The 25,215-nt window shown below is 46.7% G+C and overlaps 1 protein-coding gene across 6 annotated transcripts in view; it reads right to left on the bottom strand.

Moving 5' to 3' along the window:
• para (sodium voltage-gated channel paralytic) overlaps positions 1-18,552 on the bottom strand; it is a 178,491-nt gene extending 159,939 nt beyond the window's left edge. For all 6 annotated transcript variants that reach the window (XM_077657917.1, XM_077657918.1, XM_077657920.1 and 3 more), the window contains exon 1: positions 17,960-18,552. The gene's annotated coding sequence lies outside the window, so the exon portion shown is untranslated. The remainder of the gene's footprint in view (positions 1-17,959) is intronic.
• Positions 18,553-25,215: the final 6,663 nt, after the last annotated feature.

Below are 25,215 nucleotides of genomic sequence, written 5' to 3'. Positions count from 1 at the left end.
AATTTACGACACAATTCATATTTGGAAACTATGCGAGTTTCACTTCTTTTTTTGTTTCTGTTTTTTTCTCGGAATATAAGGGGCAGTCGCAGCCGCTTCCAATGGGGTTTGAGAGACGAGAAAACAATTTTGGAATTCAGGAAAAATTCATTGCGCATTTAGAATGAGCGCACCAACGCATATTTTTAAAATTTATCATTGAAAAATGTGAGGTCTCTGAATGAGTCCTTGCGCAGTATGTTGCTGGACGCACGAAGCTTGCCACCTCAGTTCCATGCTGTGCAAAATTCGAGACGTATTTAATAGAAGGTCGGGTGGACAGACAAAACTATGTGCACACGGGGAAAGTGGAAATGAAGACGTATAAGAAACTTCGTGGCTCTAAGACAAAAAAGCCCGCTCGAGCCTAAGGGAGCCTGAAACGATAGTTCATTTAGCTATATGTTAGAGCAAGGATTCGAAGTTATATACAGGAGGAATAAATAAAATGTGTACTTAGCACAGGTCTGACGCACATTGTGCCCTGTTTATACTTATCACACTGCGTAAACTCTGAATTGTGCTCATAAAGTGTTTTCTGTCAGGCTAAATGAAACGTAAACAATATGTACGAGACATACCATGGTCTCCTTCATGCCTCTGCGTTCAAACACGCAAGCAGTTGGTGTGAGTTGTGTTTGGACACGAAGGGTCTTGTAAACAGCGCATGTAAAGCTGCTGCCAGATTCCCTGAACTTTTCGTGAGTAAGAGTGGTCCAGAATAGGCTGCCGTGTCATCTCAGCTATTGTGGCTAGTTAGCACACGGGTGCCCAACGTTTGCAGGCCGAAAGTACGTAAACGAACCGGCTGATAAATGCTACTCTAATGGTTAATCATTGACATTGAATCGAAGGCCACATTTAAGGCCCGCAAGATGTCCAGGCATTTCAATCCTTGAGTTTGTGCTATTTTCTCTTCCGATAGGGTAAAATGATAAACAACTCATTAGTAGCAAGGCAAGAGCACCCTTTGGAATTCTAACGATGCCCAAGGATATCTCTAGGTTCACTAACGTGGCCTTTATAAGACAGAACGCTAAGGCGTAAAAAAACAGTATGAGCTAAGTATTGAGATCCCGACCTGTGATTAGCCGACTGCGTTCCCTGTTTAGCACCAGTGCCAAAAAGACATGTTGCTGTTTATGTTTATTGGCGTAATTTTTCTAATTTCAGCTCGTACAGACGCGAAAAGTTTGAGTTGCAATAATTAAGATGCAATCAAAGATTCCTTCACAATGCAGCATGAGGCCTGTAGTGGTTCAAATGTGTGTATCTAGGTGCCAGCCGAAAATTTACGGCTTTCTCCAGTCTCTGTGATGAGAGACAAAATTTTTGTACGGAACAAACTGCACTTTGGTCGCAGTCGACGTGTTTGAGGTCGTACTGAGTGCGGCTGTACCTTTATCATTAGCAGTCGTTACGCAAGAATTTAGAACATCGCACTCCAAAGGAGTCTGAGCCTGAAAATAAATACAACAGTGCTAACGAGCAGGCTAATGGATAAAATAGGCTGGGCTTCAGTGCTCCTTCGCTAAGATTTTTTTTTCTGAATATTTCTGGCTAGTAAGGTGAGCCTTATATAAAAACATACGTCAATATAACACGCAAAAAAAGTAATACAGTTTCAAGTAACGCGTTGTTTTCGACATGAAATGCTTATGAAAATAACCTACTTAGTAGAAGTTTAGGCTTAACCCTCACGCTAAGATTGTTGAAAAGCAACGTCCTGAATTTCCTTGTACACGCTTCTAGCTGCTTCCCCTGAATCTATAAGAGTGATCGAGAGAGAGAGAGTTAAGTTGAACGTAAGGAAAGGTGCAGGCAATAAGAATGCACTATCCTTGCAATTCCCACGGCAAATAAGCTGAGCCAGCTAAGCCCGAACTGTAGAGAGCACAACATGGCGACAGGCTACCTCGTATCTCTTGCTTGCTCGTTCGACAGTTTTTTCCGGAAACCGCATCGTTGGCACCATCAAACGTGACTTCATCAGCGGTAGCCAAATGAAGTGACCACAGATTACAGATATGCCAAGCACAAGGAATATATCAGCCATTTCTATGAATGTGCCACATATCTTAGTCTTCTAGTAACAATAAACTACAACCGCTACTACTCAAATTCACTGTAAAGGGATCGCTTTACTGCGTAAGCCTTTATACAGAACCCACCCCGAATCGTCACGTGGATGAAGCCTGTCCAAGGCCACCGATCAAAGCAGCAAGGGGACAAAGAGAACAAGAGAAGTAACGAAATAAAAATGCTGGCCAGGACAGAAACAACGCGACAGAAACAAGAAAACAAGAAGGACGGCCATCGAGGGACGCTGTTGCGGAGAGAGAAGTTGAAAGATATGAATCCCAAGCTGCTGGGAGTAGCTGTAAAAATATTATGCTCCCGCAGTGATGTGGCCCGCCGCTCCCTATCGGAGACACGAAGGGCAACGACCTCGTGAGCCTGTCTAATCGGTTCTGTGTGTCACTCAACCGCTCGAGCGGCTGCAGCTCGGAAAAGAATTATTCAGTGGGAGGAAGCTCAGCCAAGATTCCATCTCTGAGTGGCCAGAAAACGAATTAAGAAACCGGAAAACCAGCGCTCGCGGATGGCGCAGCAGCTGCCCTGCCGCAGTGCTATGACCCTATGGGTGGTGCACAGGACGATCGCCGCACTCGCGAGGCTCGCCGCCGAGCGAGAAGCCGATCGGCGGCGTAGTCAGACCGAGGAACGGCGGGCGACCTAGACCACGCAGCAGTGAGAGCGGCGCCGGCGGCAGCACGTGGAGGGCGAACATCGTCAACTTCCGGAACGGCCGTCTCGGACGAGGTTCGTGCCAGGAGGGCCCCGCTAAAGCGACAGCTTAAGGCGCGAATATAGTCCGACGTAACGCAAGCAAGCGCGCGCACGCACGCGCGCACGCTGCGTTGCGTTGGTGAAACTTGGGTAGTGTCAGCATGAGGCAGCAGCCGTCGCCACCGCACAGTCGCGGGCTCATGCCGATTGTTTAACTGGGCCATTGCCTAGCTTAGCCAATTTTTTATTTTGGCTTTCACGCGCGCTGGCAGTGACAAAAGTCCTGCTTTCAGAAAAATCGCGTTGCCCGCTTGTGAGATCTGTAAGGTGAAACATTGTTTATACGTTTGTTACGCAGTAGTATTGCGCTGAGATACCTAGGCCTTCAGTCACCACTGTATATTCTGACAGCATTGAAGGGCAGGAGACGAATGGATGACCTTGTATCTATGCCCCATATGAGAAAAAGGCATCGGACACTAAACACAATACAGAAAAGCTCACAGCCTTTGCAAATTGTCTTTTAGTCACACTTCATGGCTCCCTGACGGGTTCGGATAGAAATAACTGATACTCCACCTTGATCTATGATCAAGGTTGTGTAATTAGAGGCCAGACCGACCCGGAAGACTGCAAGTTGCGCCCAGCTGCACCACGCAACCGGCACAGCGAGTGGGTGGCGGAAGTAAGAGTCCGCTGTCACACGCGCGCCGCATTGTGCTGTCCGAGGACGGTCTGTACTCAAACTGTGAGCCATTAAATTGGCTAATTCCATTCCGTGACATTAACTTGGTTCCAATAATAAAACTGCGCTAACAAAGAGTGCGTTGTGTGCCAATTTAGCACTGCAGCTAACAAGAGCCTTCTACTCAATATCTAATGTTGTCCGAATACAAAACCACGAACCGTCTGTGCCACTCCTCTGTGCGCAACTGCTCGAATGCCACTGGTTCAAATATATTTTGCAGTGGCGAAGTGTGTTGTGCAAGGGCGTTTACAAGCAGTCTGCGGACAGTTGGCATGATGGACCGGAGCGCATGCGCAGACTGGGCCAGTCGACCACCACTTGCCCGCGCATGACGTAGCCGTATCGTTTCGACGTTATCCCCAGGTTGACTTACCCTGGAGAAATTCGCCTTAAACACTCTCTTTCTTGCTTTGTAGCTTATCTCCCTGCTTCCCTGCTCAGCACCCTACTTCCTCCAATGCCGCCTGAAAGATAGTGCGACAGTTTACTGCTTTACCAGTTACGGTGGAGCGAACGAATTTTTCGTGCTCACTAAAACCACGGACAAAAACGAGAAAGCAGGCTGCAGAGTGATACGCTGTAGTCCAAGATACAATAAGGCTTGGCAGTGCACTGCTTTTTTACCTCCATAAAAGGGAGTGCTTCCTGGAACGGACGTCTTATGAGCAAAAATGTGGGCATGTACGACATTTCGCAAGATGTGATGACGTCTATTTGCTGCGCAAAGAGGAACCGCTACGATTTTTCAGATTATTTGTGCACTGACATGCCTTGAGGCTCTTAGAAGCCAGCGATAAGCCATGGAACGGAGTCCACTTAAGAAGTTGCGCTTTCTCCTTCCAAATTTTGGTAGCATGAACTTGCCGACCTCTAGATTACCGAGCAAGAGATGTGTAATCCGAGGAATACGACCAAGAGCCCTAGCTTTTGAACTCTCTTAGTTGCGAAAGCATGCCCACAGAGTTCACTGTCCTTATCTTTCTGTTGCTGGAGCAACAGGCCTGCAGAGGTGGGTTGCGCTCTAACATATTCTCGGTAACGCCCCGGATACACACCTTTCAAACGCGTATTCTTGTTAATGAGAGGCATGCTGCTCTTGTATTTATTTATTGATCAGCGCAGCATAGCTCAGCCGGGATACTAGAGGTAGAAGCCCTGCAAGGTTTAGCGCAGGCAAACCTAGTGCTCACCTCGAATATGTTTTCAGAGACTAGTTATCAGAGAAACAAGAGAAATAGTGTTCAACGAACTCTTTTGAGCAAAGAAATGCAGCTTTCCTGTTGCTGTTTTTGTTGCTTTCCTGACTCAAGGTTTCATTGAAACAAGACAGACTTGAACTCTTAACGGCACAGGACTAAACTGCACTTTGAGCTCTTAAATATGTTTGCTGATGGTCCACGAACACGGCTGGTACAAAATTATTCGTCACACCGTAATCAGTTCACAGAATATGATGATCATGCTTTAAAAATGGTTCCTGTTCTTTCCAGCTCTCTTAATATATACGTATTTAGAAGAAAAAAAACGGTTAAGTCCATTACAAGAAAAAGCCTAAATTAGATTATGAGTGTTGTTTGGATAACGTCAGTAATCAAGCTTACCGGTAATGAGGGGATCTAATCACACTTGATTTAAATTTAAAAGTGCATTTGAAAAGTGTAACCAGCAGTGCAGTGATCAAGTTGTTCTTGCTACCATGTGCTCTGCTTTATTCGAAAAATGGGGAAAACTGTAAAACTGTAAAATTGAAAAATTGTTTTCTTGGGGAAAGGAAATGACGCAGTATCTGTCTCTCTCTCGGCGGACAACTGAACCGCGCCGTAGCGGAAGGGGTGGAAGGACTGAGAGAAGAAAGGAAGAGGTGACGTAGTGAAAGGCTGCGGAGTAATTTCGACCATCTGCGGATCTTTAACGTGCACTGACATCGAACAGCCCACGTGCGCCTTCTGCGTTTCGCCTCCATCGAGACGCGGCCGCCGCGGTCGGGTTCGAACCCGGGTGCTCCTGATTAGTAGCCGAGCGCCCTAACCAATGAGTCACCGCGGTGGGTGCCTTATTCGACATAAGGCACAAATATTCTACCCTATGTTGCACTTTTCCGCATTGTTTTGAGCGCACTAATATAACTGGGTTTCTTTTCGCTGAAGGTTACGTTGCAATGCTTGAAATGGTGCTAACAAAAGCCTTGTTACTCGTCTAGAACTGTTACTGACGAACACTTTCCCTCTGAACGACAACGCTCCGCGGGCCTTCGCACGCAGTCTAACCAAGCAAAATCACGTCATTTAAAGGATAATTGAAGATGTACTTTCAGTACTATGTTAACAATAATCACACAAAGAAAAGTCAGCAGATACATGTGTTCACAAGTGAGAAATTTTGTTGCAACTGGCATTCATTCTTGCCGCAAACAGCTAGAGACGAACAAATTCTATGCATGCAGATTTGCCCAGTAACAGTTGACAAATGTAGATATCTTGCTGAAAGTTTTGTTCCAACATTTCTTTCCCCAAGTTCATGTTAATTTTTTCGTGAAGGCTGTGTTGCATTGTAATATTCTATTTGGCAAACTTGACAGGTGCAAGCCCACTTGATTTCTTTTCATTAATCGTTTCTGTTGCGCGTATTTAATGTCCTGTCGCCTTTCTGTTAGTTCTTCAAAGTTAGGCCAACGATATCATACTCGAGTATGTATTTTCGTGCCACTCCTGTGAAAACGCTTTAAGGGATTGACAATATCCCGATATGAACGGGCCCGTCACAAGATGAAAGAGCACACATACCGGCGGCTGCTTTTGTGCCTAGTTCTTAGAAGAAAACACGTCTAATTCAAAATGAACATGTGACCAAGTAACATAGGGCTTTATCTAAAATGTGCAGCTTTTCTAGCATTTAATACAAGAAATGCACGGGAATACGCGTGTTCAGGATCCTTAGAAAGAGTGCACTGTTAAGCCGGGCTTAATGAGACGTCGACAGGCGAAACGACATGCCGGCTTTTATCATTCAGATGTTTTTAGCTTTAGTGAAGGGAACTGAACAGATTCACGACTCTCTCTCTCTCTCTCTCTCTCTCTCTCTCTCTCTCTCTCTCTCTCTATATATATATATATATATATATATATATATATATATATATATATATATATATATATATATATATATATATATATATATATATATATATATATATATATATATATATATATATATAACGTGCTCGTACTACGTAATAGCGCAATTCGGCCGAACTAACGAGACGTAAGAGAAGCTGAAAGTCGCGTGGTATGCTTGATTATTCCACGCCTTCCTTCTCGGAACCCTACCCCGTTTGGCTCGTTTAGTATGCGCGGGCTCGCAATACGCCCGGAGATTAGTCGATAGTAGGTTAGAATCGATCGATATATTCTCAGCGAAGAGTCCTCGCAGCGCTTCCTGCAATGAACGCACAGGCGCTTAGCGACTGTGTTCTGTTGATAGCGACTTTTAATGCAATTGAAGTTTAATTACTTCTCTTCAAATGGAACTAGCTAATACTACTCCTTCCATGCGTTCCTGCCAAAACCACAGTTCCAGTATAACGTCTGTGAAATGTAATGTATTTTTCTATTACCATTCAGAACCTGATGACAATCTCATTCTTCAAGCCACGCTATGGTTCTGACCGCATCGATCGCCATGATAATCTTGGAACTTGATCGCGAAAAACAAAAATACTTAGTAATTTTTTTTACCCTCAACATCTCGCGATTAGAATCGTCTTCCCTCTGATATTGTTATACACTACAAAGTGAGCTTCAAAAACGATCCGGCAAATAATGTATAGCAAGGAGGTTACGTGCATACTCTTTATATTTAGAAACTGTGCTCTGATATTTATTCCTATTATTCATCCTTGTGCTACGTCACTACTCGGCACTGAGTGTAAACAAGTCATCAGACTGAGCACTAGGAATGTTAGTACAGTCATTTTTGTACTGCCAGATTCAGTGCTTAGCTACGTTCAGACTGCAACATAAACTTCTCAAAGCAATTCTTGTGGAAATGGCGCCGTTATTGATATTAAAAATAGAGATTCCCGGTTCCGTTGAAAGCAGCCTTCGTCCAAGGTGAACCTCGAGATTTAGATCATTGTTTTAAAATATAAAATTGACAAGCTTGCAAAATAAGGATGCAACGTATTTGTCCACAGAGAAGAGACGCATAAGAAAAATGCTTCAGACTAAGCGCGTCAAGGCTTTCACAACATTGGCTATGCTGCTGGTTAGTAACTGCTACGCGCATGAAGTCTAAGGCAGTGTTACGTGCGGATAATTATCGCACGCTGCAGTAATGCCCCGGAACAAGCGGCGTAACATCGGCAGGACAGGATCCGCAGCTATCTTCTCGCTTCAACATTACTAGGAAATGGCCTTGAACCTAACTGTCTAACTTGCCTGACAAGTAGGTTTAATAAGAAACCGCCTGCTTAATGTCGCCATGCATGATGACTCAGAACATACGGTTCTCTTTGCACCAAAGTGTAATATTTACGTTCAGATATCCGGATGGTGAAAACGTGGAACAAAAGTTCTTCACTACCAGTACTTGGGTATATTTTTGCTTCTCTGACTGTGGAATCATAAATTGTAATTAAATATACGGTGAAAAATAAAGCCCTTGGGTAATAAGAGGTGAAATTATTGAGAAATTTGTTAAGAGTTATAAAACCTGAATGCTACGCGTACATTCTCTGACGCACGATGTGAATATCCAAAGGCATTCACTATCACTCCTACTCATTTTATCCCCCTTTGAATTGGAGGTGCGCTCACTGAAGTTGTTTTTTGTTTGGCGGAGAGGGCTTACTATTGGAGTAAGCCATCTTCCATTGTATTTTTTATATCTGTGGGAGCTGATACTGTGGCTGCGATGTGATAAAAACGTTTAAAAATGTGATTGGCGTTGAGATATGGCAATCCTTTGAGTTATAAAAAAATAAATGGTACTAGTGTGCTGTGCTGGGTGCCAGCGGACATGATAGGAGGGGCAATGGAGTGACGTACTTCTTGGCTGCGTTATAAACGAGGTCAGATAGTTCGTAATTATGGGCTATTTAGAGTGAGATATCCATATACAGTCTAGACTCATTCCAGCAACGTTTTTATATGCGGTCGCGCACAAAACGCGAATGAGAAGAAATATTCTCTAAAAAGAAAGTCAGTCTTTTAGCTTTTTCACGCGACTTCCGCGCGAACTGTCTCATCCACTTCTAAAATGAGCTTCAAGTTCACAGTCACAATGCGACGCATGATCACAGGGCTTCCACGGAGCATTGGCTGTCTTCAGTGATTCTCGAGAAAGGCTGAGGAGACATCGACAACACAACCCGCTGTAACCCTATGGCCATAAAAAAGGACCTTGGCACTGCTCTTGACCATTAGAAAAAAGTGAATAAGCGTTATGTATGGTCAGTGATATCAGAAATATAGAGCACGTCTCCGAACGCCTCTCACTTCGAGCGAATCGGCAACCCCGACTTCGACATATATAAAAGTATATACGACCGACTGAATGGCGCGTACGGCGATGCCGCAACGACGACGACGACGCTCTTCAAACAGGCGCCGGCTAGACGGCGCGCGTGTTGCGTCGGCGTATGCTTGTTTGGCGTCTTCGAAGTGTGCGCACGCCTTATAATGGGCGCGCGTGGTTCTGGAGAGACACCGTTGACCTCGGTGGCGGCGGCAGCAGCAGAAACAGCGGTGGCGTGAAAGAGGCGTTGCGTCACGCATGGGCGGCGGCTGCCGCTGTGGGGACCTCTGTTGGTTCGGAAATTACAATCGACGACCGAAAATTCGGATGCCTGATTTTTCGGACATGCTCGATTATTCGGACCTTTTCGCGGCACCGCGACATGGTCCATAGAGTCAATGTATAAGAGCGCGTGAAATTTTGGACCCATCGCAACTCACTGCTTGAATTCCCGGACCTCATACGCACTTGCTGCCAATACCCATGACGGCACATAATGTGTACAGTGGAACCTCATTAATTCAAACTGCAGGAGAGATCGAAAACTTGATCAAACGAAACGAAATTAAAGCTTGAAGGGGGGCTCTTAACTTGCGATGCTGAAATCCTGTGCGAGTCGGCACCATGCGCCCGGGTGGTTTCGAATTTATGCTGTTCTGGAATGTGTTCCGCCGCAAGAACTCAAACAGTAGTCAGAGTTCGCGGAACTCATCTGTGCCGAGTCTTTCGTCCTGAATACGAAAAGAGTTAGCAGCACAGCGCGTGGGACGCGTACGGCTTCACGGAGACGGCGAGAGGAAAAGGTGGTGCATTTCAAAGCGAGGTCAGCGTACCCACGGCAAACGCACCGAAACCCTGACCTTTCTATCGTAAAGCTGTAAACGACTGGCATTTCTACGACGTGCAAGACGCCTGTCATTATATGCAAGCCACGGCAGAGTGCATATCACCGGATACGATACCGATTTTAGCTCTAGTTCCTAGGCCTAATGACGAAGGCCAACGCTGACGGAGCGCTTGCTTCGGCCGTTTCTCGGTTCTTATTGTTTCGCCATCTTCTCGTTTAGACTATCCCAACCCGTGCCGAGGGCAGCACAGCCAGGCCGAGCTCGTGAAAGCAGTCACCGCCCGTCGTCTGTGCACGTTGCGCTGCGAAATTTAGTCATTAAGAGCTTTAGAATGTGTGCAATACGACTGACCTCTTTCACTGGCAGATTGATAATAAGATCGTGATTTTTCGGTAAAATTTGATTTTCCGCACTGCCTGATTTTTCGGTCGTTTTCGCGGTCCCTAGAGAGTCCGAAAAATCGGTCGTCGACTGTATACGTATAGGGCACCTTAGCGTGGCTGGCTTAGAACGAGCACAACGCACGGAGTCTCGACAGGCGGCGTTGGAAGCTCACTATCTGCGAGGGACTCGCAAAAGTGAAGGCGGCGGATGGCTCTGTTAGTTTCTTGGAGTGCCAGGTGCCTTACGTAACATTTTTACTCGTAGATATGTGCCGGGGTATTAGTGGGTCTTGAGTTCAGCTGCATATACGGGGCGGAAAGGGGAGTTGGAAAGGGCGAGCCATTTAAAGAAGGGGCATCCCCACCGCACCCATTGGACATAACCACCTCCGCTTTCCTGTTTTTGCCCATTGCAACGCTTCTAGCATTAGGCTAGTCGGAGGCTTCATGCTTCGTCATGGCAGCCTGGGCGCTACTATAATAATTAAAGGCATCAGATGAGACGGCGCTGTTGGAACGTCTGAGGGAAGCAAGGTTTTTGACGAAGTGGTAAAACTCCACCAAAATAAATTTAATCGTCGGAGTTTATTTAAAGTGTGTGCTGTGTTTTTATTCAACATTGGCACCTATAGCCAGCTTGGCCATTACGCTAGACAAATTTTTTGTTATTGAACTGACCCACCGAAGCGTCGGGAAAAATGCATAAAGTCAGTCAATTTTGTTCTCTCATTAACTAGGGGATACGTTTTGTCAAGGCGCCGGACATCTTCTACGAAACAAAACAGTGGAGTGTAGTTTGCGTACGAAAGCAAAAGACGCCAGCCAAGATACTTAGGCTAAAGCAATATAAAAAGTGTTTCAGGAACTAATGACGGGAAGGATGATTTCCAAGCTACCCCGATAAGAAGGTACCGCCTGCACCAATTTAGCGTGGTATAAATGTTTTTTTTTTCCGGTTTGTAGTCAGTATAATCGTTTCCGTTTTTTTTTTCATTCCGAACATATATATGTTCTAGCGCGGCAATAAGATTACCGTTGACGTCATCATGGTAGCATGAAAAACGGTAAAGGCACCAATTCGACACTTTGCTCGACATGGTTAGCATCTGCGAATATCACTACTGACGCAACTAAGAGTAAAGAGCGCAGACATTACAAGCTTTTGGCTGTTGTTGCAGTCGTCTACGCCTTCTCACCTGTACAGAAAGGTGTGTACTTTGGACGAGGCTCGGGATTGTTGAAGAACGTGTACGTATTGGCTTTAGAGCACTAACTCATGAATATCTAACTCAGCGTTATGGAGAACAGATCATCTTCGAATTGGACCCCGAATTTTTCTGCTAACATACAAATACGCGAGGGTGCAAGTAGGTGGGGCTGTTTTTAACCGAAAAGCAGTGAGTTGGTTGGAAGTAAGGCTACACAGACACCAGGCAGCCAAACTGTGACTTCCGAGGTAACTGCGTCGTCTTCTCGAGCGAAATAAGCGGACAGCTTGCGGGGAACCTCGCGAATAAAAAGGAGGTGTTCGATAGTATGCTGCCTATAATACTGAAACAGAAAAGCGGTGAAATTGAACCAAATTTTTATGTCACAAATAGTGCGCTATGGTTTGTGTTCACTCAAACGAATAACTTTTATAAAAAAACTGTTTCTCGATCAAGAAAACTGCAATTAACGGCGATTATTATACAACGCCTTCTGCAACGATGATGGCACACAGATATGTATAGGTCGCAAAATTGTAATAAAAAAAACACACCTTTCGTTTCCTTTGTATCTCAACAGCGAGTAAGGGGAAGTTCGCCGATTTGCGCTCCGAATAGGTTTTGTAGCCTGAAGTGTATGTTTAAATTGTCATTAGAAGAGGAGTACTAGAACAGCCATTTACCAACAAAACATCACAACAGGCCAACAACAACAGCCCGACAAAATCAGAAACATCGTGAAAGTCCCAAGGAACGCACAAATGGCGGATGTTTATCACATAGAATAAAACATTAATTGTAGCCTCGTGTCGTAAGCATGACTAATAGTAGAACGTGTGCTGTCAAACATTAACCAAGTGAATTCAGTAGCTGCTTTTATTGTTGAATACACGCACGTGCATAAATTACTCGTACACTGTTTACAGCCTTGAACGGTCGAACAAGAAACACTGGCGGCATTTCATACATAAAACAAACCGGAGCCAATTTTCTATTCTAGAAAATAAAAGAAAGAAATGCCGAGATCCCTTAGACCCTTAAGCTGATTGATACACTGTAAGTTCTGCGGCCATAGCTTTCTCTCTCGATACTAACTAACACCACCAGAACTAGTTACCTACCTCAGCGCGGACCTCAGAATCTGTTTCGACCATGCAGGTTTTTACGATCACTTAGAAGCTTTACTACGTGGACGTTTTTATGCTGCTTACAGATCGAGACTAAGAGACAATGCGAACTGAGACCTTCGCGTCGGACACCTGACCGACGAAACGAACCCTTTCTTATATACGGTCACCGTAGGGCATTCGCGTTGCTTTGAGTGCATTTAGAGACTGCAGCGTTCAAAACTCATCTTGCCTTTGCTTTTGGCATGTAAAGTGCTGCATACATTGCCTGTGTTTCTGTAAGAGTTCACCTCTCAGTTAGTACCAACGGTACCCCGAGCTTTGCACTGTACCCCGCTGTAATCACCTGCTTTCGCTCACACTACGACGTGCAAATTTAATCTTCTAATTAGCTCAGCCCGCACACGGTTCTCGTTAAAGAAGTAAAAAAGTAAATTAACAAGGTGGCAAAGAAGTAAAAAAAGGAAGTGGAAATAGGTCAACGTTTATCTTGTTTAGTCCCAAAATTAGGACGCGCAAATTAAACTAATCCACAGGTCCTAGGTCACAAGCAGGATAGATAGCGAGGAACGAGGTAGAGAGAGATATTTAGGGAGGGTGGGTAGGGCAGGGAGTCCAACGCTTCGTCACGGTGGCTTTCGAGTGTTCACGCAAGTCAGAGGAGGAGGAGAAGCGGCACAGGCGTCGACGGACGGAGCGGGCCGCCGAAAATGCCCGAGATCAATCGTTCCGAGCTCATGGCGTATTGATTGGCCCCTCGACTTCCCCTCGATACGGCGTGTTGACGTCTGAAACGCGCGGTCTCATTGTGCGGTGCGTCGGGATGCCGGATGTTGTGCGGCCCGCTTTTGAACCGGGGAACGTCACCCTCCACTCCCGTCCACTCCGCTTTCCATTTTCACTGCTGGCACACTCGCGCCAAATGTCGGCGCAGCGTCGTTTTGCGCGAGCGATGACCGAGCGTAAGAACTGTCGACTGATGTTGGGTGTGGGTCATTAAAGATTTGAGCGAAACGTCGGGAATAATTCATGGGACGTATCGAGCTGTCTGTGTTTACTGGGTAGTCAGTTATGTTTATAACGTACTCCTTGAGCGTTTCAGCCTTAGTCTGAATTGTTTGCCGCCGCTCTCCGTCATCCACTTCTTGCTTATTGATTTTCGTAGATTTCTTATAAGAAATTTATGAAAATCTCCTCTCCATTGTATCTACGATTTCCTCACTGCCCGTCCTCGTCGGCATCTTGCAAATGTGACCTCTCTTGAGCGTTAAAGTCCTCGTTAATTTTTCTTTCCAGATAGAGCTTTGGTTTATTTGGTTTATGGGGTCTTAACGTCCTAGAGCGACTGATGCTACGAGAGACGCCGTAGTGGAAGGCTCCGGATAACTTTCGCGACGTGGGATTATTTAGAGTGCACTGACATCACATAGTACGCGGACCTATAGCATTTCGCCTACGTCGAAATGCAACCGCCATGGTCGGAACCAAACCCGCGTCTTACGGGTCAGCAGCCGAGCACCATAACCAGTGAGCCACCGTGGCGGCTAAAAGCTTTCCCCGATTCAAATACTGCAAGACATTCAACGGTCTTCGTGGCCCCAATTCTCGGACTTTCATGCGAAGTGATAGCTGCGGAATGTAGTAAGGGCAGCAGCTGCAAGTCTAGTACGTTGGTGCCGTTCGGAACGACATTTGTCGCAATATACGAGTGACCAGAGTGTTTCGTGGCCTCTTGTTTGGTGGTCCCTGTATGCTATTAGCTGCAGTATTCGAGCCTCTACGACAGCGCTGCTTATGGACGGTACACTTTTTCGGGTGGCAGAGATTATGGAGTCTGAGCTGAATGTGTTATCGAATGAGTGATGCATTGTTCGTTGCAAGAGCACGCAACATGCCGTCTCCAAAAATCGGTAACTCGAACTAGGAGCGATGGCTGCATCATTACGCCGAGCATTTAAAACTTCTTTGTTCTTTACATTTCTACCAAGGGTGGAAGAAGGCGCTTGGAGAGTCTATGATCCCGCTAGTCGTTATCTCCGAAGAGTTTGACGGTACGGCTCAGGACATTAAGCTGAAAGAACGTTTTCCCAATCATCTATTTTATTCTTTTACATGCAACTGAGAAGCTTGCCTAGTCGCATTTTCTTCATTGATGCCCAAATATAAGAAAAGTTCGACAGCAAGGAGACTGAAAACTTTAAGTGTGAAGAAGTGTAACAGTTTTGGAAAGTGCTAAATGACAGCGGAGAGGCAAAGGAAAACAAAATGTAACTACAAAAACTGCCCGCTAACTTAACTTTTTTTTTTTCACGCTGAAAACAGTACTTCTGGGAGTGGAGCATGTCGGACTAGCTTGTATAGGTATAGTTGTTACAGAAGGGCTTACAGTACAACGCCACAGACACTTTCGTGTTGTCTGCATTATCTTTTAGCCTGATGACTAATCTGAACATGTCTACTATAGAAAAAAAAAACGATAACCTACATTTGCAAGAAACGCGATCGCAGAGAAGGACGTACTGGACGAGCGCTCGTCTTGTCTGTCTTCCTATGCGATCTCGTTTTGCCATCGAAAAATTTTCTTTCACAACCACTTTGAGCGACTTAACGGGCATATAGTGAGTGCGCATGTGATCACTATAGCGCATGATCATTTATATCCTTTGAATTACGTCTGTACTTTGCACTGTTTATTTTAACACATCCGGATTGTGTTAAAATAATCTGGTCTCTTCCCTCTTACATTTCTCTAATAATGTCCCATCACGTCCTTTACAAATAATCGGCATTAGCAAGCTATTTATCAACGCGAAATGTTAAGGAATTTTGTACGGACACACTAGAAAATTAGAACTTTAGAAACGTTATAACTGAAACACTAGAAGACAGCCTGCCCAGAAAACACGTGCGCAGTTTAGGCGATGTAGTTCTCCAATAGAAATGATAGAGACGATTCATGAGGACATTGCTTTCATATTTTCGTTGACAACGGTATAAACTAAGCGTATACTTATTATTCTGTTTATTGAAACCTAGATTATAACGGCACTGGCCATGCTAAAGCTCCATTCAGTAGACGGTTTTTCTACCATGACCCGTTCGTCTGCATTTGTCGTAGTCACGTTATTGAAAAGGCTTACGCGATCCCAAAAACAAATTCAAGTAGTGATGCGGAGTGGAATAGGGCTACGCCTTTGGAATAATGAAAATCAATCTCTGTCATCGCATGTAATGAAACATAAGAACGCGAGTGTAAATGGTAGTTGATGAGCGAGAAGCCATGTCTATTGATGAAGAGTCTGATTAGAGGATTTGATATTGAACAATAATGAAAAGATAGATTAAACAAGCGCACGAACCATATTTGCGTGTTGCGAAACGACCACTGACGCATATGGGCGTGTCCCATTTTGCCTCCTCGCGTCTATGACGTGCTGATCACACCAAGTAAAAAAAAAAAGAATAGGACGAAGGGGCCGGATAACTGTTACGAGCTCGTTCTTCCTATAAGCATGAATAAGTGCGCGTTTACTGCTGAGGATTTCTTTGTATGCATCTCCAAGAAAGAAACCCGCAATAGTCGCATCAACGCACACGCGATCAAAGTATGGAGGGCTTTTATCGATAACAACTCGAGTGACTTATCGCGGTAACGATCTGCGGGGAACGTGCAATGTCTAGTAGCTCCTATTTTGAGTCTCGCAATACGGTCGATACTACCTTTAGGCAACAGTACAATGCGCTTGATCACCGGCAATGGGCCAAAATTATGCTTAATCGAATGACTGCCACTCCCATTGTCAAGTATAGCCATGCAATCAATGGCATGCATCATCATTCGATAAACCTCTCTTTCCATGGGCATATCGCGAGAGAAAAAAATGAGTCGCTCTGTTAAATGGCACAATACTTGGAACACCCATGCACACAGCGTGAATGCCTCATCGGTCGATGGAAGCGAAATCCTGAATGGAGGCACCAATGGGGCGAAAAATTGTAACGACCAAGAACGGGACCAATATTTTTCCAGATAAAATGCAGAACCCCCTGAGTACCTATTCCTGTGTGATGGATAGGCCCTGGAGAATCTCATGCATGTAAAGCTTTTGAAAATTACACAGCGACATTAACACACTTTTAATAGAGATTGGTGTTTTTGAAATAAAAAAAAACGGCTGGTCATAGCAGCCCCTAAACTGATTGAACGTTCAGTATAGTTCAGTGTCATAGGCGACGCTTTAGTGCCACGAATGTTTTCTGGCGCACTCAATTCACTCTGCGAATAGCAGAGATAAACACCGATGACGACGTCGGTTGCTACCTGAATGCGGCTTGGTAAGAAACACGTTCAAAGTCACCCCTGTCCGAGGGCCTCTACCCTGTAATGTACGTGTTTCAACAGCCATTACGAATATTAAGACATTCACAGCAGGGAGTGGGCATTAGTAAAACTTGCATTCACCTCCCTTCCAAACTTTTCGACTTTGCGTACCTTTCTCCAGACAAACTCGTGCGCGGCGTAAACACTCCCCCGCGGTCCAAAACAAACCAGCTTTCGAACAGCATCACTTGGCCGCATAAGTCGCAAAGCTCGGCGCAGTGTCCTCGAATTTCAGCTCAGCTCACTTACGACCTCTTCAGGTCTTCCCTGGGGAGTTAAGATCGCCTTCTGGCGCCGCGGCCACGCGAGAAAGCAGCTGAGAAGATCGGAACCTTTGGGAGGGCACTGCGCATATTTGGACAGCCGCTTAGGCCTAGTGTCGGCGCACGTCCCGTCCCGAAAGTGGGTCACCGGCATTGGCAGCGCTCCTCGCACGACCTGCTGTGCCCTTTGGGCGCAGGAAGGCGACTCGCCAGCGCCCGGTCGCCAGCGGGAAGAGGGACTGGCGCAGAAACAGGGGTCACGGACAGGCGTGTTTCTTGGGCGGATCCCGCTGGCTTTCGGAGCGCGCGGGCCAGTGTAGCTGTCGCGCGAGGTAGGTGTGTGCGGGCTGCGGAGAGGATGACGCTGCTCGCTCTGCGCTCACACGCGCTGGCCGACTCGGCGGCTGCCCCGCGTTACACGCGTCCGCCCTCTGCGGGACTGTCGCGGACCATCGGGAAGCGCGTGGCGCGGCTGTCCGCACCGGGACGGGGTGCCGTGTGCCGTTGGCTTTAGGCCTAGTGGCGCCCTTGCCCTTTGGCCCCCTCCCTCCGCGTCTGCGACCCAGGTCGCGGGGCATGATCGGCGGCGGTCCGGGTCGCGGGCCCCGGAGGCTGGAGCGTCGCCTGCGGGGCGAGAGGGCGTCCAAGCGTGGCTCACCTTGGAGAAGTGTCTGCAGCTAGAAGCTCGTCTTGATTCCGGGCCGTCGTTCCGAAGGGAAGCATCATAACGCGGCGGCGGGCGGCTCGCACAGCGGCACGCAGGGCTGGCCCACTAGGCTGCTGCAGAGGCCGCCGGGGCGCGGGCGCATGATCGCGGGTGCACCTTCTCAGCTGCAGGCCTAGCGCGGAGGGCGGGCGCCCCTAGGCCGGCTCGCTCACGCGGTGACGCACGGGGGGCAACCTCCATTTACAGAGCATCGTCCCCGGCCTGCCACCATTGGAGCGCGGGCGGCGGACGCGACACCGTTGCTGAGGTTGGTGCTCGGGGGCTCCGTCGAAGACCTGCTGGCTCGCCGCGACGACGCACTCTGCGCGGCCACACGACCCGGGCCCCCAAAAACTGCTCGTGCGCTGCTCGTCGACGCTGCCTACTTCCCTGGGGCGGCGCTGTGTTATGGTCGCATCCTCGGGGCCGGCGGTATTCCGTGCGGGTTTCCTTCTTGGTTCGGCGGCGGCCCGTTCTTGGGCGGTTCGTGACGCGAGCCCGCTGCTGCAGCTGCAGCCCTGCTTCGATCCAGGCCTGTCCTGCTGCCTGGGCGAGTCGCTGTTCCTTCGATCGGCGCCACTCCCCCCCGGCCGCTTGGACCGCGGTGTCCCCCCTTCGCTTTTCCCCCCTACGGATGCGGCCCCCCCTCCGTGCCGGCGGCGCCATCTGGAGAACGAACCGGGGAACAGAACCGCGACCGGTCTCGCCCCGTCTCGTTCGGGATGAGAAGGCCCGCGAGACCTCGCTTTTTATGACATTGATTCGGGAAAAGGGGAAAGGGTGCACAGGTTTTCGGGGTTCTTTAGGGAGGTGCCGGAAGTACAGGAACTGCGCAGACGCGAAGGAAGCGGGAAGGGGGCGCCGGTTCAGCGCAAATGTGGGTCATTCTTCGCCTTTGTCTCGCCCTCGTCTTCAACTCGTGCGCTGTCAAATGTATCAGGCGCGTCTCCGCTGCTCTTGTTAGAGTGCGCTTTCAGCGGCTTCACGTGGCCGCAGATCAATCCCTAGGATTCACATCAATTGCGTTACGCTCGTTAGTGGCCCTTGTCCTACCCTGTTTGCAAACACATGCGGGATATATCGTATCTTCCTGTTTCGTCCCGTGCAACCTACAAAAGTTCCTGTGGTGGCTCATAGCTTGCATACTCCATGGCAAGCTCACACGCGTCGACCTCAATTGTAGCGGCAATGTATTTTTTCGCCCGATTTTCTCATAATTTCTTGTTGCTATGAGCGCAATATGTAACACCTTACAAAACAAAGCGAAACAGAAGAAGACACCTTTAAAGCAGTAACTCTTTCTTATCTCCTTTTGCGAGCCTTTAGGAAGAACTGTCAGCAAATCGAGTGTTACTGTTGTTCAGCTGATACCTCTTGGTGAAATGACGATGACACGTTGTTACATTGGAAGTTTAACTGGGTATGAAAAAATGGCGCTCAAATACTGGAGGGTTAAGGTAGAAGGAGGGTAAAGGAACAAGGGTAAGCAAAAAGACAAAATTTTATGAAGCTTGATCACTAGAACTACGTGGCTGTGCAAAGAATGTGGATGAGTGCGCCGCATACAGAAACTAGGAGAGTAAAGTGGGCTCCCAATTTATGCCAGGTTTCACTGTCTTCTGGAACCAAAATATGACAAGCAGGCTCATATGTGAAAGTTTTTCATAGACTGCATTCTCAAGAACGCAGAGTACACAGCCAAATGCAGCATCAGGTTCGCGTAAAGAAATGTTATATGCTTCCATGCGACCAGTATCGGAAAGATAAGAATGTTGAAATTTTCCGGTCATTTTCGCACATACTGAATTTCTACTGCACGCTTTCAATTTCGCAATACTTAGTGTCACTACTTCTCTTGAATACTCAGATTCCCTGTAGTCTTCGCGTCACTGTTTTAGCCTTGGATACACACAAAAATATCGCTGGAAAGGGCTCCTTGCTTCAAGGCGTTTATTTCTTGCGACCTCCAAGACCGAGCAAGTGCTGCCGCAGTTACGGCCGCTGTTGTCTTATTAGTTCCAACTATGGTCCACCGAAGTGCAGGAGCAAAGGTCTTGGCGTCACAACATTTGTTGAAAGAATTGTTCCGATTCACTCACAGCACGGGTATACGAGTGCGTTTATGTCACATATTCCATTGTGTTATCGTATGTGCAGGTGGATGAAATAGAGGCCATTCGGAATATAAGTTCGTCTGAGAAAGAATAAAAAGAAAAGGACCAAAGAAAAACTAACAAAAGAAGGACTAGCAAAAAAAAAGAAAACTAGAGAGAAGAATAAAAGAGAAGACAAATAAGGAGAAGGAACAAAAACAGGGTTAGCCGCTGGGAGGGCACAACAACGATTACTCTCAGATCCCGTGGTTCGTACGCTTGCAGTCTTCGTGAATATCATCCTCATCGCTACCAACCCAGCTGCCAATACTTTAGGACAGAGACTTCTCCCATATTCCTTCAAATGACCTTTAATGCGGAAGCTGCGGCCCACCTTATCACCGCAGACTTCCTGATCTCATCTGCCCACCTGACTTTCTGCCGCCCTGCTTCGTTCGCCTTCCCATGGGTAATGGTGGCGGTGTGGCTGGCCCAAGAATAGGCGGGGTTAGTCTTACATTGGTGATGCCGGCAAATGCCCCGCCTGTGTCTCATTGACAAAACAAAAAAGAAAAAAGTAAACACCTCTTAACGCTTCTCCAATGGTAGGAAATCACGTGGAATTAATGACCGAGGAATCCAGTCCGTTACTCTTAGGATCCATCGGCGATCTTTCTCCGCATTACATGCCCTGCACACGTTCATTTCCTGTTATTGATTTCTGCCAGGTTATCACTAACCCACGTTTGTTCCTTAACGCGTGCTGCTTTATTCCTGGCTCGTAACGTTACCCTATCTTCTTCCTTTCCATAGCTCACTGCGGTGTCCTCAATCGTTCCTTCAAGATCCTACCGCACAGGTGAGCACTGGGAGCTATCATATAGTTTTCTCTCCTAGGATATCGGTAAGTAGTTAATCATGACCAGAGAGTACCTGTAAAATGCGCTCTACTTCATTCTTTTTCTATCTGCTACTTCTTTCTGACTGTCAGGAACTGCAGTCATTACTTGCCATAGATTGGTGAATATGTGTTCTCTTAGGGTCCTAGAACAATAATATGTAATGGTTATCATCCTGGTTTAACAATTCTTGAAATTACAAGACCGCCATTACTTAGAAGTGGAGGCTCCATTACTTTGAAATGTTAAAGACTAAGCGTTAGTTCCGAACAACTTAAAAAAAAAAGGCTGTGATTTAGCTCTGGTTAAACCTGTAGTGAGGCGATAGCTACAGCTGGCCGAGTGGAACTCGCTCAGTCGAACTGCAAAGTCAGTCTTTTGCCGCTGCGTTTCGCTGGGCGTTCCTTTTCCATCTTCGTCCCTGGACGTGGATTCACTTTCTTCCCCTCTCCACTCACCCCCACTCGGTTTCGCCGGCGCGCCGCGCCGCTGGCAGCTGCTCCGCACCACGTGACCAACCACGTGACCACCCACGTGACCAGCCACGGGGTGGCCACGTTGAAGGCTCTAAATGCTAGCGTAATGTAGCTATCGCTACAAAAAGAAACGTGCAGTCACGACAAAAGTTTACTGGATGCGTGTACTGAGTTAGATTTATTTCAGCCCTTCCTCGCTAACCAGCAGCCCAGAATTGATACCAGTGAATGGAGAATGTATATCCCCTCACACTTGCAGACAACTCAAGCGATTGGCTTAAATTACTTCGCCGTTTTTATTTTTTTTTGTTTCTCCCAATCGCATTCCGTAAACTTTTGTTGCCCATTGCACAACACCCTACGCAGATCAGTGTGCGTGTCTGTACTGCACAGAAGCGAGGGCTCCGAGGCTCGGTTTGCACTCCACGCATCGCTCAAGGCATGAAGACCGGCATAGTAGTCACTCGTCAGAACTGCAAAGATGAGCGCCGCGTCGTTCACAGGACGCGAGGGCCGGTGAAATGGACACTCGTCACAACTCAGCCAGAACCGCCAAGGAGCGAGCGCACTGAGAATGAGCAGCAGCCATCCCCACCACGTTTCAGTGCCACTCTGAACAGAAAGGAGTAAAAAAGGAATGCGCTAGAGGACAGCTTACACCCTTTTTACTCCCATATAGGCGTATTCGGCGTATTCGTTTTTATAGTGTAGCTGCTCCCGATCAACTCGCTGGGATGTGTGTGCGGCATGTGCGATCATTTATGGAACTTGTGCAACTTGCCTCTGGGCAAGTCATGAAGGACTTCACAATCAAGAGTGGTGAAGACAACGTTTACGCGGTTTGATGTGACGCTGCTGCTGTGAGGATCATATAGCGACGTACATGTTTGATCTCAGTCGAGTACCGAGCAAAGTGTTTACCTTACATTTGCAGGTCTCCGGGAATTTTTTTGACAAAATGCCCGAACTGAAATGCACTTCCTGATTTGTTATGCGCTTTGCGTTGTCCTTGTTTCTTGTTCACGCCACATCTTTCCAGGCTCACGGCGAACAAACTTGGACAATCTACTTCTCGGCTTTGGGTATTTCTTTAGCAAAGTGAGAAATCTCAACTGATGAGCTTGCGAGGACGAATGACACGGATAGCGACAATGAATAACACAAAATTATCGTTTGTCCCCTTTGATTTCTCAAAGCGTTTGGTGTTACAATTTTCTACGTCCACATAAGGAACTGTTAACAAGCTTGAAAGATGAACAGACGGCGTATAACTTCGTGTTTTGAGGCACCTACGACGCAGGTTACTGCGGCGTATGCCAATACGACAATGAGCGTCCGCATAAATGCATGTTCTGGTGAAAAAAAAAAAAAAAAGGAAGAGTGTTGTCAAGGAGAATATAAACGTATGCTGCTTGCGCAACACAGAGCAAAGCTTAGTGTGGTGCCGCGCACGCTGCTAGGCAGCTTCACTCTTACTTGACGCCTGCAGTGATGCATTCCACAGGAATTGAGAATGCAGAGTGCCCAGCTACAGCCAAAGGCATGTAAGGCATCGCGGCAAATTCTAGGCTTTCTAACATAGTGGGTGTACATGAGGATAGACTGGAGTCGGGGTCGCCACCAAAAGCTTATGTGAAATGTAAAATATTTTCTTTATCTGCGCCGCAGCTAGAGAGAAATGACTGAACGATGGTCAATGCTCAAGACTCGCTATAGCGTAGCCGGGCCGATTTCAAATACTCCGAGATTTTTCGGTTTTGTATCGCACCTTTACCGGCAGCTCTTGAGAGTTGGCGGTAACGATACGATACACGTGTTACTCCTTCTCAAAATACATTTTCATGTCGTTGTTAAGTTCACGCCTTTGGCATCAGCGCGGGTCAAATGCCTTATTCAGAAAAGTATATATTTAAAATTCTTCGTTCCTATGGATTTATTTCTGTCTTCTTTCTAGTTTTGCCCCCCACCCCCTCGTCAAAAAAACAAAACAAAAACACACAGCATTACTTGGGCAGGCGACTCGTAGTAACACAAATACAATGCTTTTCGTATGATAGCGTAAGATGCTTATGCGCCGTGAAACACAGCACAACAACACAACCAGGTTCATGTACGAGCATCATGGAAAGATGGCTGCGTGCATCAGAGCTGCTTGTATGAGCACAAGTGCGTCTTTCAGGAGTTGCCCATTTTTCGGTGTCTCCACAAACTATATTGATGAAGCGTGAAGGTGTATACACTCATCAAATTTTAATGTAGTATTGTTTTCTTTTTATTTAATGATTGCGTACGGAGTCGATGATCCTGGGACACTGCGCATAATTTACTAATGCCCCTTGCATAAGTTAGTATCACGTGACTTCTACGCAGTAGTCTAATAATAATAATAATAATAATAATTGGTTTCGGGGGGAACGGAAATGGCGCAGTATCTGTCTCATATATCGTTGGACACCTGAACCGCGCCGTAAGGGAAGGGATAAAGGAGGGAGTGAAAGAAGAAAGGAAGAGAGATGTGCCGTAGCGGAGGGCTCCGGAATAATTTCGACCACCTGGGGATCTTTAACGTGCACTGACATCGCACAGCACACGGGCGCCTTAGCGTTTTTCCTCCATAAAAACGCAGCCGCCGCGGTCGGGTTCGAACCCGGGAACTCCGGATCAGTAGTCGAGCGCCCTAACCACTGAGCCACCGCGGCGGGGCAAACTCTCGGTTTCGATTTTCGCGCGGGGGTGGTGGGGGGTGGGGGGGGGGGGTGGGGGGGGGGGTGGAGGGCGTCTCGGAAACACGTATACGTGAGAGTTTCGGAAACACTTCGCTGCAGAGAAAACACGAAAATGTTGCCCTCTTGCTCGCCATAGAGGCAACCTCCGCACATGCTGCGTCACGCTGTCAGCTGCCGAATGTTTTGCCCATCACACCGGTTCGATGCTCTTAGGTATTGGAGGCCGGTAGAAGATCATTTCTAAATCCTTTCCTTGAATAATCCTGATTTCACTAGCGAAGTTTCTGAATGTCTGTCAAGCTTTGTCGTGGGTACCTTAAAGTCGAAATAAAATATTTTTCCGCGTAACTTGATTTTTACATTTACCTGCAGTAATTATTGTGCACGGACAAAAGCAGCAGAAAACTTTTTGTACTATTTAAATTTGGCGCCGTTACTCCTTTAGATTCTTCACTATAATTATCGGTTACACGTTAACGTGCACACAAAACAACAGCCGCCCAAAGAAGAACACAGAAGGTGCATTTTAATGTGCACGATGGGTCATTATCTTGCGGAATCTTAATAACTACGCCACATACGAATCAGTTATCACACGTTTAGCCCTCTAGACTTATCTGCTAGTATTCTTTACAAGGAGAACTAAGAATAAATAAAATGAAATGAAAGTAATTGGATAACTGCATAATGTCGGCCAGAATAATAGTGGCTGACGTGACCACTTTCTTGTGAGTTTGGAGAAAACTATTCAATTTTTAAAGCAGAAAGAGATAGTTTTAAATCTGCTGTTGTGCAAGAATTAAATCGCTGAGTCCTTGAAGCCTTCCGAAGTGAAATCACAAATGTAAGTTGTTGTAACCTAATTTCTGCGTTAGAAATGCTGTACAGGAAACCCAATTTTAAGAAACTTTTTCAAACAAAAATCACGTGATAGTTGTCAGCGAAATCAGTGAAGAAATAAAAATTACTTAGGCGTTCGGTGAAAGGCAAAGATTTGAATTTATCGACCCAAAA

Source organism: Amblyomma americanum, chromosome 3 (assembly GCF_052857255.1).
Source record: "Amblyomma americanum isolate KBUSLIRL-KWMA chromosome 3, ASM5285725v1, whole genome shotgun sequence".
In the NCBI taxonomy this organism is placed as follows: Eukaryota; Metazoa; Arthropoda; class Arachnida; order Ixodida; family Ixodidae; genus Amblyomma; species Amblyomma americanum.
Note: the sequence above shows the minus strand (reverse complement) of the source record. Positions and strands in the feature narration are given on the sequence as shown.